At 38.1% G+C, this 15,178-nt stretch overlaps 1 protein-coding gene across 4 annotated transcripts in view; it reads left to right on the top strand.

The window, feature by feature from the left end:
• The first annotated feature begins 256 nt into the window (after window positions 1-256).
• Window positions 257-15,178, top strand: part of LOC117139529 (receptor-type guanylate cyclase Gyc76C) — a 38,051-nt gene continuing 23,129 nt past the window's right edge. Inside the window, exons 1-3 of one of the 4 annotated variants that reach the window (XM_033301894.1) lie at window positions 257-311; window positions 3,942-4,241; window positions 13,975-14,217. The gene's annotated coding sequence lies outside the window, so the exon portion shown is untranslated. Of the gene's footprint in view, window positions 379-3,108; window positions 3,304-3,924; window positions 4,242-13,974; window positions 14,218-15,178 lie in introns of those variants that run through there. The other 3 variants (XM_033301891.1, XM_033301892.1, XM_033301895.1) reach the window with 3 other exon arrangements.

Here is a 15,178-nt window from a genome sequence, read left to right as displayed (position 1 = left end):
AACGCTAAGTCTGGCACGCAGAGAAAAGAAAATAAATTCAGCATCTATAAGTGTTATTTAAAATATGAGGTTGTCCTCGCTAAGCGTGGTGGATGTCTCCGCTGTGTACTTTCAAGAGAGCAATTAAGAGAGCGCAAGAGCGGTGAGACCGCGCTAGCAGTACTTAAAAATACCACAGAAAGTTGATGGACGAGAGTTACGGAAAATTGGCCCAACGCACTGGCCACACTGCTAAATCACATATTCAAAATCGGGTAGGTAGTCGCGACGGAAAACGGAAAACGCGGACGAATCGCGCAGCCAAAGAAGCGGTAAATTCGAAATAACCGTTTGGAAAGAACAACATGATGCGGTTCTTAATTCGTTTTGAATAAAATGGTACCAAGTGAATATGTGATCTAATTGATAACCAGCATGGGCGCCGTCAGTGTTAATTGCGTTCTGAATTGCTCTTTCGAAAACGCAGACACAAACGCACACACACAAAGTAGCGGCACCCACACGATCGCAATGGCAAAAGTGCTGCAGTGATAAAACAAATGCACAGCAATAAAGGCAAAGTCGGAAAAGTTTCACAATGCACTGGCGGCCCATGCATAAAAATGTCCAATTTGGCGCTCTTTGCACTTGTCACGTCGTTGGAACAGCAAAAAAAGCAAGCAACAACAATAGGAACATAAACTGAAACAAAAAGAAAACCGTTTTTGCTTCGCGCTTTTGTTTTTGTTTGGACCGCGCTCACGCACTTTCGCGCACACACGCACAAACTTTTTGCATTTGTTTTCTTCACCCGTTGCATTATCACAACAACTGATCTCCTCTCCCCCCTCTCTGATGCTTTTGCTCTCACTGGTTCGCTCTGTCTCGCCAGGGTTGCCATTTTCGACCGACAAAGTTGCACTTGTGACTATAAATAAACTTTAAAACGGTTTTATTTTGGCACAATCTTAGGAATTATTTCCAAATTTTTGTGATTTGCCGCTTTGGGCTAATTGCTTTAAAAATAGCGAAGCGCGACTGATAAATAAGATCACTCTCGCTATCTGTTGCTCTTTTATTTGTGCACGGTGGTGTATTTGTTCTCGGCTGTGTGCAACAGTTTACACTTTTGTTTACCTTTACAGTCACCAATTGGAAATAGTAACTGCAAATTTGTTTGTTTTAAGTGTAAGTGTATTGTTTTCAATTTAGACAAAGTTTATTATTTAAATTATAAAAACATTCATCTAACGGTCATCGTGAAACGTAAATACGTATGTTTAGTAAAAAAAAGTTGGGATAATAAGTATATTAGTGGAATCGGGGAAAAAATTATCTTAAGACGACTATTTCGCTACTAAATCCTATTTTTTATAATTCTATTTCATTTCATTTTCATATTGTTAGTCAATAGGTTAAACGTTTTTATAATTGCTTTTAACTAGTCTCTTATCAATGTCGGGTTAACAATTTAAAGCCAGGATTAAAGATGAGGTTACATCAATTTCATTATATATGACTCACACGATGTGGATTATTAGAATGCATCAAACAAAACAATGGCCAATTTTCTTTAGCGTACGCTTTCATGATTTCGCAATAGATATTTCAAAAACATCAGATTGACAAGTCATACAAGTCAATTTTATTATTTTCGGTGATATACAAAAATATGCTTCAAATCCAAATATACAGATTTCATTTATTGGATAAATTACTTTAGCCCATTGTTAAACTATATATATTACCGAACACTGTGATTATGACTCTTTTATTTACCAACTTTCCTGGAACTTGGATCAATATGTGTACATACATATGCTCTTAGAGAATGCAATAAATGGCACAAAGAAAAAAACAAATATTCCTATATTGATCCGGGACTTTTCCTTGATACAAAGAGCCTTTATTCCACTGCAATATTGAATCATCCAACAAGCTGTTGTTTTTGTAGATTTGGTCAGATTTTTCTATTTCTTTCTTCCTGCTGTTCTCATACTCTCTGTGCTTCTGTTTCTCCGGCTTACTGCATAAATTACATTTTCCGTTTGGACTTTGCCAGTTTTGCTAGTGTTAGCACCTCCTTGGTGAAAAGTTTCCAACGGAAATTGTCAGCAGAAATTGAAAAACTCCAATGTAAATACTCCGCAAACGCACACAAACACGCGCCCAGCGGAATACACACCAATACACACGCACACAGGAGCAGCGGCAGCGCTTAATAAAGATTAACGCATTTCTTATCAAGCGGTGATAGCGGGCAAAGAAGATGGAGAGAGCCGGAGCGAGACAGAGCACTAGCACTGCGACAGCATTTGAGCTTCGCTTTTCGCACACCCGATAGAGCGGCATAGAGTGGGAAAGGGACGGAGACAGACGGAGACAGTGATATCTTTTCTCTGCCTGATTAGCAGTAGCAGCGTCTAGTTTTTCTCGTGTTATTTATTTGTTTTCTGCTCTCCGCCGCCGCTCCCGTTGCCACTCCCTTGCAGCAGCCGCCTACGAACGCCGACGCTGCCTGCTTTATTTTCGCGCCGCTGCTGATAAAATAAAGAACAATATTAATTTAAGTTTAAAAATAGAATTCGCTGCAGATGCCCATTGCATGAATGTGTGCGAGCGGGAGAACGAGAGAACTGATTACGCTCTCCCGCTCTCTTACAGCACACACATGTTGATCCGCAGCGGCAGCGTCAATTACTGTTCTCATATCATCTCCGAGAGCGCGGGAATCAGTGATGGCATGTGAGAGGAGGAAATCTTTGGCGGATAGCAAAAACCGCTAAGTGTGTGGGAGTCAACGTTATTTATAAAAGATCGAAATAATATTTATACCTTTTGTCATACAATTTTTAAATTAAGATTATGTTTTTCCAAATTGCATGCGCTTAATATAATTTGGCTATTTATTTCTTAATCCATTTAAACATAGTTTCAAAAAAACTAAAAATAGTGCTGATAATATAGCTTAGATCAGATATCTTTTGGATATCCCACACTGAGCGAAACTAAATTTATGCCTACCTTAACACGGAAAAGAGGCCAGAACTAGCGAAAAAAGCCAAAGTGCCATCTCTGGGAGCATGCGGAGCTGTCGCTCGCCCGATTTTCGTTTGGGGCTTTCAGTATTATTCTATTCGCCTGCGCCCCAAGTTGTTTTTTCGGATCGGCAAAGCCGCGTGCGCCCCACCGCACTCTCGCACTCACACACACACATATGCGCACTCACAGAAAACGATATTATGCATACATATATGTATGTTTAATATATATATTTCTCTGATTGGATTGGGGCAAAAACAAAACCCAAAGAGTGCAAAAAAGGTGAAAAAAAGTAAAAAAGCCGAATAGCATTTCGAATAAAATCCAGTGCGGTTTGTGTTAATAATTATTATTGAATGAAAAACAAATTCCGACAAATGTGTTAACAAGAGTGTTCGCAGCCGCAGCGCCATAAAGTTTACAACAATACGGGAAAAAAATCGAAAAAATAACGAAAACTGGAATTTGTGATAATTGTTTTTCGGGCCAGTCAGCGAGAGGGAGAGCAGTGCAAAGATAACAGATTTTTTTCGTGTCCCTGATAAGCGACTCCACTGATACAGCGGTGTAACTTTGGACATCCGAACCTTGCCATATTAACTTGCTTATTTGACTGTAAATTCCGAAAATAATACTCAAACATTTAGAATTTGAACAGTTCGGCATTCGATTGTTCTTCCAGATTCTTCGCCGTAATCTTGTTCGCTCTTTGCGCTTTAAGAACCAGAACCCAATACAATGCATTTCTCTCTTGTTTTTGATTGCTCTTTTAGCATGCAATTGCCTTGTTGTGAAATTTACCGCTACGAACATTAGTTAGTTATTCACTCTCTCCCACTAGCTCTCTGTCCATGTGCAACAACAACAAAAACAACGCGAAATTTAAATGTATATTAAACCACAATATTTCCCATCCGAAGAGCGAACGCGAGTAAATAGCAACCGGAATAACAAAAAGCACAAAGTGAACAATCGTTAAACAACCAAAAAGCAAGCCAATTAGAAAAATAAACACTGCGCAAAAATTCAAAAAGAAAAAAAAACTGGAGAATAGAAAGGAAAACGCCGTGATCGTGAAAAATAAAAAACTTTATCTAACTGTAAATCCGACCGCCAACGTGGGAGGCATACGAAGCGAAAACATCGGATGAGCAGGCAGAAAAGAGAGAGAAGAGCGATCTCTGGCAAAAGCTGATGACAAAACGAGCAAGGGCATCCATGTAAGTTGGCCTCATATCTTTGTCAAGAAAGATTATAACGATCTCGCGGTATTGAAATGACCAGTATAGATTTCGATACGACTAGAAACAACTAAAATAGTTACATATTCCGTTTTAAAATGATTATAGAAAATGCATTGCAAGCCTTTGTATGAAATCAGCCGATTAAATCGATTAAAAAAATCGACATCGAAATTTGTTAGTTTTACGATAACATTTACCAATTTCCTGTTGAACTTAAAATATATTCATATTTTTCGTTACTGCTGAAAAAGTTAACTTAATCTCCGGCAGTTCTGCTTTCAATTTATTTGCCAAAAACCAATACTATTTGGTAATTCGTAATGCGAGCTATTTCCGATTTAAATAATTACCCCGATGCGTGTGTGGTGTCAGTGGGAAAGCGAATGCAGTGAAACCGAAACTCTTGGGTTACCCATCAGCTGGGACCCAAGCTCCTCTTCAGATTTTCCCGCAATTTTCCCGCTTTTCCCATACCCCTAACGAATGAGGGAGTTCGATAAAAGTTGGCCACCAAAATGCCGGCAATGAACCGCAACAAGTTGGCTTTTCCCATCGTTGTTCTGTTAAAAGTCGTTGGGGGAGTGCTCAAATTGCTGATGTGGCTTCAGGCGTTTTCCCCTTAGCCTCTACGTACATACATACATACATAGCCTTCGGGGAGCCTTTTCTAAACAATTTCATTTGCGTTTTCTGCTGGTCGAACTAAATTTTTATGGTGCGGAAAAGAAAAAAATTGAAATTGAGAAAAAATCAAATCTTGAACGTACTGCATTTATTTGGGTGTTTCGTTTGTTTACATTATTCTCGGTTTGCTAATGAAATTGAAATGTTCGATGTCTGAAAACGTTCTATTAATAAGTTTGCGTATTTATAGGGAGGCGCTCGCTATTTGCACAGGAGTGTGTGTGCCTGTGGGGGTGGTGGGTGGGTCTCGTAATTGACAGCTTCCTCGAGACCTTACAGCATATTATTTTTGGCAACTGGCAGAAACGCAGAATGCTCACAACTTGCACGTTGAATCGTATTTTTTTTGGGTATCTGTTCTGTGTCAACATTTGCGCAGAAATACAAATGTTTCCCCCATTTCCATGGTGTTTGCTTGCAAAATATTAAGTAATAAACATGTTCGACTCCCTATTTCTGGCTTCAAAGCCAACCATGCCGTCGTCTTCCACCATTCAGATTGAACAGGTGTTTTCTGTTTTTTTTTATCAATTTATCCTAGAAAGTTCGCAATGTAGGTGCAACTAAAACTAAAAGAAAATATTGAGATTATTTATTTGCGTTATACAAGCTGTAGTATAAAGTAGCCATTTAATTTAAATAGATTCCTCGAAGCGTACTATACATTAATGTTATTTTCCAAATTATGCCAATTCTAAATTTAGAGTTTTTTGTCGATATACAGTAATTAGTATTATTTTAAGCTGATATATCTGGAATTCTTTTTGCCCCAAATTAAAATATTCCTAAATTGCGTTAGCTAAACAATTCAGTTCGGTTTTTTTTTGGCAGAATTTTCTCACTCTCAGAAGCGTATTTATTCGCATAATTTCCCTCGCGGCCGACGTCGCATCCGCAAAAAAAAAAAAAAACGGAGCAAAAAATATTTTAAGAGGCGTTTGTTTAGTCTTTTCCTGGTTGCTCTTCGCACACAGCCCTAAACTTTTGCCTTAAATATAGAATCGTTTTCAGAAACTCTGGAACAAACAATTTGCTTGCGATTAGCTTTCATGTACATACTTCGGGGCATACAGCAAAGTTTTGAAATGAAATTAAGCTAATAATTGGGCGGAAAACATAACAGCAAAGCTACGAAAACTAGAAAGTTAACAAGTTAAATAAAAATTGCATTTCCATGTTCAATGTTTGTATAATGAACGTCAGTTAATCTAAAATAATAACACGGGTTGATTTAAGTTGAGATCCTGGTCTAATATCATGTATTTGCCCCTAGTTCCTGGTTTAAAACGAGCTCTATTCAAACAATTGTTCTTCTGCTTCGTTTTTTTTTCCACTTTTTGTATATTCATTTGCGCTAAAACCGCAAAAAGTTTTGTGGTTCGGCCACGACGCAATCTTATCATCTAATGTTCTAAAAATAGAAGCAACAACTACACCATGCATGTGTGGATGGTGGGGCCCCATCGTCAGTACCGTCCCTGAGCGGGCCTCTGGAACTTGGAGCGAAAATTGTCGCCCAACCTTTTCAGCTCTATCTCGCTATCTATCTCTATCTCTAGCTGTATCTTTATTTGTGTGGGTATAAATAATATGGAGGCATGGGCGTATCTCTATCTGAGTATCTGTATCTGTATCTGTATCCGTATCTGTCCCTGTATCTCTATCTGTATCTGTGTCTGTGTGGTATCGCCTGGTCTATACAGCAGCATTGAATCTTTTTGCGAATTTCGCTAACAACAAAAATTTCATTTTCTTCTTCTTAGCTGTGAATTTTGTACTTCTGTTGTTTTCTTTTAGAGCGACCGTGTGATCATTTAGCGTCCTGCTAATTTAATTTGAGTCTTCTGTTCTTGTTTGGGATGTCTGTTTTTTAAAGTGTATGCGAGAATGTTTTCAAAGTTTTCGAGTATGCATAGATCTTGCTCTGCTACAATTCAATGAAAAAAGTATAGAAAATATTTCTTACATTCTTACACTTTTCAATTTCTAAACTATGTATTTTCATGGAATTTTTTAATTATTATAGCATAAGTGAACATTACTACGGGTTTCTTTTTATAAAAGTTAATACTCTTCACCATATCTTAGAATGAAAACAGCTTAGGCACTCAAAAATTTATTTATATTTCGTTCGAAAAAACTGTCAACTGTCAATAAGAAATTTGACGCCCATAATTAAATTAGAAGTAATATACTAACTGAATCTAATACAATTTTGCTATATTTTTGGGTTTTAAAATTCCATAAGAATCAGGCGAGCCACTGCGTCATGGGTCAATAGTTATACCCATTGCTCGCGGCCTAAAAGGGTATGCTACACGCGTTGAAAAGAATGTAACAGGCAGAAATATAGCTTTCAGACCCTTTATATTCAATCTGTTCATAATTAGGATAAATGGGTCAGTCTATTCAGGCATGTCCGTCCGTGTTGTCCGTATGTCCGTCCGCACGATCGTCGAGATCTCGAAAACCATTGGTAGACTTTGGATTGAACATAAAGATTTTAGTTACGATCACTTATCTACAATCTAGGTGAATCTACGATTTTGTATTTTGGTATCTGTTTTATTTCTTAGATCTTGTTTTCAAATCGTGTGGGATATAAGATAATTGGAACCTTCTATTGTGAAATACTATTTATTATTTTTGGAAACTTTTTCACAATTGTATCGGTTTCGTATTGCGAAAAACAGAAAAATTACCGCACCCAGTATACAATTTAAATTTGTATATCATATCAACACTTTTATTGATCAGCGCATTTTATATCCGTTCACACCTCCAAAAATTACTGTCACTTTGTTTAATCATCCATTTATGACAGGCAGGCAAGCAGAAAAGAAGGAACATGCCAAATATTTTTTCTTTCCAATTTTCTTTGCTGTCAAGCCTGAAAAGTTTTTTGCGCGTTGTTGAAATAATACACAGAAAGCCGAAAAAATAAGAAACAGTGTTGGAAACAAATAAGAAATTGATTGGGAATGTAGCTGTTGTGTAAAAATTTCCACAGCCCGTATCAGGAAAAGTATAAAAAATTCCACAAGGCTAAAGAAAAGAAGTCGCTGGCCCGCTTTTTATTTAAGAGAAAGGGAAATTATTTGCCTAATCATTTAACAGAAGATTGCGGTATGTTAATAACTGCGATTGGCAATTGGGGAACATTTGTGTTGGTTTATTGAAATTATAGAGTTTACCGCGGGATGTGTAGCAAAAATTCCACTATAAATAATTTGACACTCGGAATACGTTGGCACTGCATAAATTAGAAAGAACATGGTAGACACCAGGTGACCATGGCCAAATCAATGCGAATGACTTGGCTGACTTCCTCCTGCCTCATCAGCTGAAGCAACAAAGGAGGAGCCCACATGTTGGTCTGTGGGTTTCCTGAGAGGTCTCGATATCCTTGTAATTTGATTTGCATATATGCAAATGCACTCGAAGCAAGCTAGATGTTCCACTTGACTCCTTTGGCAAACAAGAACTTGCGCTCCTTCTTTGAAATGTTGCTAATTGTTTTGAGTTTTGGTGGCTGCAGAATGAAGGATTAGGCGGGATTATGAACGAAGTGGAAGTAATTTCCATAAATATGCACATCTTGCTCTGTTCAGAGAGAGGGATAGTAAGGTTAAGACTTGTAGTGTTAGTTAGTGCTTAGTGCATGCACTAAGGTATTAAATATTCAGAACAGATATTGCGATTTAAAAACACTCCCCTTACTTAGCAGCTTGCTTTCAATTGCCTTTCATAGCACCACTTTCTCAGATTAAATGTATGAATGTGTTGCCAATTTACGTTTTGATATATTTGGCAAGATATCTAGATGCCATTCAAGCCACCATTCCGACTCTTAGTGTTAACTCGTTTTCCGCCTTAGTCGAGTCGACTCGAATGCATGGAATGCAATGCAACAGCCACACCGAGAATTACGTCAATGAGACCGACAAGTGCATAAGCTTCATCCTTGTATTGGCGGAGCGTGAAATGAGCGAACCCCAAAACCCGGCTATTCTGTTGCCCTGGCTACCAGTTTCCAGTTTCCCAAGTTCCCCCTTGATTCCCAACCACTGTGCTCCGACATTTAGCCTGTGGTGTGGAAGCCATGGAAGCCAGCCATTCGTTTCGACCAGGCTAATGCAACCCGCAACAAAATCCGCCCACAGATAAGGGCCTAAAAACGGGGTAGATCGATGCAGTCGCGGATTCTGGGGAATGAGCGCATGCATTTAAATGCGTTTTTTAGCCATTAGCTAGATGAATTGTTTCCAGAAGAGCAGCTTTAAAGTACACTGAAACTTATTTCCTTTACGTTCTATTTCGAATATAAATGTAAGCATGTGAACCAATTATTTGCTTTGCTTTCAAGCCAATTGCACATTTAATTCGAGTCATTACCGTAGTCGAAAGCCTCCTTGTATTTCCGCCAATTAGCAGAATATCAGCGCGACAACGAGACCAACTAGTAGTCACTATCAATAAACAGATTGTTGCATGCACCCACTGTGTGCTGTGCTGTGCAACCGAAAAGTGAAAGCACGCTTTGCGTTTTCCTGCTAAAAACACACTGATTTTGGCTCACACCCATGCCAAATATGAATTTTATGTGTCCATGAAGCAGCTGTGATTTTCAACCACTGAATGGTGCTCAATCAAAAGGGCAAACTGTATTTTCTTTTAATTTCCATGTTTTCAATCCTAATTAAAGCGTACACAAATTTCCCAAGCCATTCGGGAAAGTGCAAAATAAATTATGCTTTGTTTTTACACGTAATAAACCTATTTTTATTTTGTTGAAATATTTAAGCGTAAACATTTGTTTTCAGCGCAATTATTAACATCGTTTATAGACCAAAAGCCAAACTCAAAGCAAGCACTGAGTGTTGACAAAAAAATAGTTGAAAACGGGAGTAAAATTATTTTGCACACATTGCTGTGGGCTCCCAAAAGTCCAAAGTAATTTAATTTGGCCAATAAAAAAGCCTTTTTGCCTCGGCTCCTTGTTTTATGGCATTATTCCTGTGGGACATGACATGTGACAAGTGATGGGGGTGACAATTGGTAGTGGATTTAGTACAAGTTTGCTTTGGTTATGTATATTTGTACATTTATGCGGGAATTTCATAGTCAGGCGTTTGGGATTTGTTCAAGCAAATCAGTGCTGTGTCATCTACTTTGGTATTTGCTTGACTGAAGTATGTTTTCAATATGCATGTACTTATTTTCATAGCAAAATGATTGGGCAGAAGAAATAAATACCCCAACGTCAATTAAGCTCACTTCTGGCCTTTCGGCCAAGTTTATTAAACTTTTTCCGCGGCCAAAAGTTTCGGCGAGAATTCGAACTGAAAGAACCAATCCAGAAGCGATAAAAAGCAAAATCAAGGTCAGTGCACTTTATTGTTCATTAAGTTTGGAATTTCTTATCTGGCGTGCAATTGCCGTCCAAAGTTTCATAAGTTGGCGGCAATGCAAAATCAAGAATTGTTTCAATACAATTAAAATCAAAATTAATGCAAATAATAATTGCGGCCTTGATGTTGAATTAAACCTTTGACTTCCTAAACATGGAATTGCAAATGAGCAAAGTAATAATATCATTTAACCAAAGATATAGCCATAAATATTCGCATGACATTTCTGTTGACACTTTACAGTTTACCCATGTTTATCCTAAATCACACGCTTTAAGCCACAAGTGCGTTAAGATTCCTGGAAATCCGCAAATAATAAACATAAAACAAACCGTAATTTACATAATTGTAATCTACCCACAACAAAGCTGCTAATCTATTCGGTGATTTGGGCAACCTTGTTGCCCTCGGACTCGGCGACTTCCCTTCAAATCCCACCTCTGGCCAAGTGGCCATCATTTTGGGGCCCTTTCAACGCTTTTGTAGGCGAATTGTTTATGTTTGGGCCCAAAGGCCCGGCACTAAATTATGTTGTTTTAACTTGGCATTAATGGCCCGGCCTTCTCGACTTGCTGCTGTTCCTGGGCGCTGCCACAAGACGGTGTCGATGTGACCGGAGGCGATGTTTACCCCCCACTTTCTACACCGGCTCCTTTCCCGGAAAGTGTCGATTGGCAGTTCCTGCCCTCCACTTCCACTTCCTTGCTTACCATGACCCCCACCCCAGTAAAACCCCTCCATGTGCATAAATTAAGTGCCTCAATATGCCAAAAGCAACAGATAAGCGAATTTATGGGGCGTCTTGGCAGTTCTTGGCTTAAGCAGGTTAACAATAGTTAGTTTTTGATTGATTTTTAAGAGGAGTTGTTAAGTATGCTATGCATTAAAGTTAGTTGCAACTTAAAAAAGCTTTAAATAGACTTCCTAATACATATGAGCACTTATACTTAAAAAGATACCAAACATAAACTGAAGGGCTTAAACTTAATATGCTCTTGCTAAATGTTTTTAAACACAATGGCTGATATATGATGTTATTGTAAAAAGTATATATATATGTATGCTTTTGTTCAGCAAAGTTTAGTCAAATTATTAGATTGCTTAGTTGCAATGTCACCTGTATAGTTGATATCTCATTTCTTGCGTTTACTTTGCAACTGCAGAGGCGACCCTCGGACCTCTCTTAAGATATTTTTCAGCGAAAGCAAACAATTTAGCAGGAATGTCACGATTCCACAGCCCGCTCGAAAATTTGCCTATGGGCCTGCCGTGCCAGCGACACAAGATGCGATACATTTTCCGATGAAAATATGAAAGGAACTCGCTGTTATCAGTGTCCGCCTACCTGGCGGCCAGTTTTCCCTGCCGACTGATTTTCCGCTTTTCTTCTCGGCGCCCTTTCGTCATGGGCAATATATGTGGGCTTGCCTGTGGCCCCAATTTGAGTGTTTTTGTTTAATAAACAGAATGTAAGTAGAGTAGATTGAAGAAAACGACGCCAGTGCGGCGGTGAAAGTCCACAAAGGGTCTGCTTCCCCCACAGTTTTTCCTTCTTCACTTCACTTTGTCGCTGCGTTTGTTTGTCTTCATTTTTTGGGCGGGGTTTCTCTCTATTAGCATTAATCGCCATCGGAAAAGTGCGAGGAAAATGCGATGTGCGAGTCAATATGCATACCCGAGAGGTATCGAGCTATGGAGCTCGATGTATGGACTCCACCTGCCCCATCTCCCCCAGCGGCCCAAAACACCCAGCCATAAATTTACGACTCTTGGAGCTTTTAACAACTGTTTGTCCTGCAATTTCCCACAAACGAGAGAGAAGGAAAATTTATTATTATTTTTATGGGCTCTGCGAATTTGCTCTCGCCACCAATTTAGGTGCAAGAAAAAAAAATGTCGGTATGCGGGGGAAATTCTTGGAAAAGTATACCCTGGATACGGGCACAAAAGTTTTTTAATAACTTGGCCTCTTCACCCGTTTGCTTAGCATACTTTTTAGGGTAGGCGCTCTATGAAAGCAATTAGCTCCGCTCCACTCGCCCCACTTCATTTGCATCCATAGCCACCCACCGGTGCACTATGCGAGTGGGCGTGGTCCCGCCCACTTTTCAGCACATGTAAGGCCCGCGGAAAAAAGCCAGAACCAGCTTAAACTCAATTTGCCACCGAGCTGCGTCACATCCTATATGTTAGCTAATAGCGGGTGCAAGTTTGGCTAACATGAATTGATTGACAATGTCAAAGGGGCTTTTCGCACGCTGGCCATCAGGAATCACATTTGCATTGGCCGGAAGCAACAGATGATAGAATTTCCCACACATTTTCACAGCAGGCAGAACCCGAAAGTAAACCAAGAGGTAGCAGGAAAAAGTCGCATCGATTCGTTATATTTAATGGGAAATTTAAAGCAAGCTTTTGTTTTGAGTTTTGAATTTATGCTTTTAATTGAAAACTTTCCTTTTCTGCATTAAAGGGATGCTTTAAATACCCTGCGGATAATATCATCTTTCTTACTTAAAGTGGAATTTCGACGATAAAACTTTTCTTTATTCTCACAAAGATATTTAAGGCATTTTTAATATTGGACTTTACTTACTGATGTCCTTAATAATCCACAAGGATACTTGTCAAGATGCTGCGTTGACCATTTTCTGAACTATTTTTCACTTGCATTTTCCGCTCTTTTTTTTTTTAAATTTTTAGCTGTTGGCAATGTTGATGCAGGCTAATTTGTTGCCACAGCAAACAAACAGTCACTTAATTGGCATCGTTAGGGATTTTTTTTGCATCGCAGGACTATGAAAATAAACAAAGGTCAAATAATAAATTAATTGAAGATGCGCGAAATTGTAATATGTGAATACAAATTTTTCCCGTCCTTATCATGTTTTTTAATAATTAAATTTTAAAAGTATTTTCATCCCATACTCAACTTTATCCGCTGCAAAAAAGCAATAATACGGTCGGTAAACTTTTGCTCGCAATTCGGATGCAACTGATAAATGTGAGGAGGAAAAGGGAATGGTGGTGCAACATAATCGTGTGCCCCGGAAAAACTTTAATTGCGAGATGGAAGTAAATAACAATTCTGTGAAAATAAGTCAACGTGAAAACTTATCCACATCTGTTGCATTTCTTTCCTGCCGGCCTTAAAACATATTTTAATGCGAAAACAATACGCTTACAGCATTAATTAATTCTGTCAACAACAAACTGAAAGAGGCCGAATTTGTCATATAAATGTAAATTAAGTTCATTTATTTTGTTTTGCCTCAGCATTATTTATATTTTTGGTCATTCACAACTGCGCCTAAAAATCAAAGAAAATTTATAGGAATTTTTAGAGGTGGGGTAATAGCTTCAGGCTTATGTAAATATCTTTTAAAGTTCTGCAAAATGTTGTATTTATACGCTCGTTAAAAAAATACCCTTAATATGTGCAAACATGTAAAATTGGCCAACTGAATTCGGTTCAACAACTTTGGCGCTTCGCTAATTGCTGGATTTTCCGCCCATCAAACGAAGATTTTCAATTAACTTAACGGCAATGTTTGTATATTCAATTTAAATTGAAACAAAAATATTGAAAATTTGTATTTTATATATTTTTGCAGCTCCGGTTCAATATAAACATTGTTGAAATACCTTCAACAACAAGCGTTGCAATCGATTCCCTAGGACTATATGTTTCAGCGTGAAACACGACCCACATATTTACTCCAACAAAATTGTCCTTTGCAACAAAAGAAGTAATATTTATTCGACGGAAATCAAAATTAATATATAACTGGATCTGTGGTTGTGACTACACCAACAATTGCAGCACATACTTACACACTATACAACAAACATATCGCGTAAGTATGGATGATATTTTAAATTATTTTTATAGTGAATATATATTTTTTTAGAAAACATTTTGCTCACATTCATTTAATTGTTCTCAATGCTGTTTATCTCTTATCAGATGCATGAAATGTATCATTACCACATTTTACATATTTGCGACTTGCAATTTACTCAAAATGTGTTAATTGCATACTTAATCACAAATGAAAACGAACATGTGCAAAAATTGTGCTATGAGTACAACTCGACTTTCTTATACAATATCTCGTTTATACGAATGCGAGTTTATAAGTATGTAAGTTTCGACGTTTTTTTCACTCGATTTAAAACTTCAAGTCTGATTCATTCGCTGGTCATTGGAACTCGCTCGAGTTTCTTGCCACTTTTTTTCCAGTCAGCTTCGCAGAGCCAAAAGCGTTTTGGCAATTTAGTTAAAAAACTCGGCTCGATATGCAAATACGAGGCTATTGGCTATTTCATGGTTACACTGCTGTTTCTTTATTTCTATTTTTTTATAGTTCCTAGAAATTTACAAGGGAGAGAGCGAAGTCGGCGCAACTAAGTTGCGGCAAACTCAATTAAAAGTTAAATGAAATTAAGGCTTCTTGTTATGGCTTGTTAATGCACTAAGACAAGGTCGGCTTACTATATTTCAAGTGCGAATCGCAAATGTTTTTGTTACCAACTACGCAAAGAATTCTTTCGAGACTATGCGGAAATCTTAAAACTTGTATCTTTTTAATCCGAACGCGAGTTGGCAAGACCTTCAACCCCCTGTAAACTTTTGTTTATTAGCAACTGTTACGGTAATTTACACATTTCATTCTCAGCTCGTATTTATTTTCTAAGAGATATCGCATTTGTCAGCACACATAAATATATATAATATAGTTAAGATCGCGCCATTTAGCGGCACTCAGTCGCAAATCCATTGCCGCAAATGGAGCCAGAGCATATGTACATACATAT

The sequence above is a fragment of the Drosophila mauritiana genome, chromosome 3L, assembly GCF_004382145.1.
Source record: "Drosophila mauritiana strain mau12 chromosome 3L, ASM438214v1, whole genome shotgun sequence".
Taxonomy (NCBI): Eukaryota; Metazoa; Arthropoda; class Insecta; order Diptera; family Drosophilidae; genus Drosophila; species Drosophila mauritiana.
Note: the sequence above shows the minus strand (reverse complement) of the source record. Positions and strands in the feature narration are given on the sequence as shown.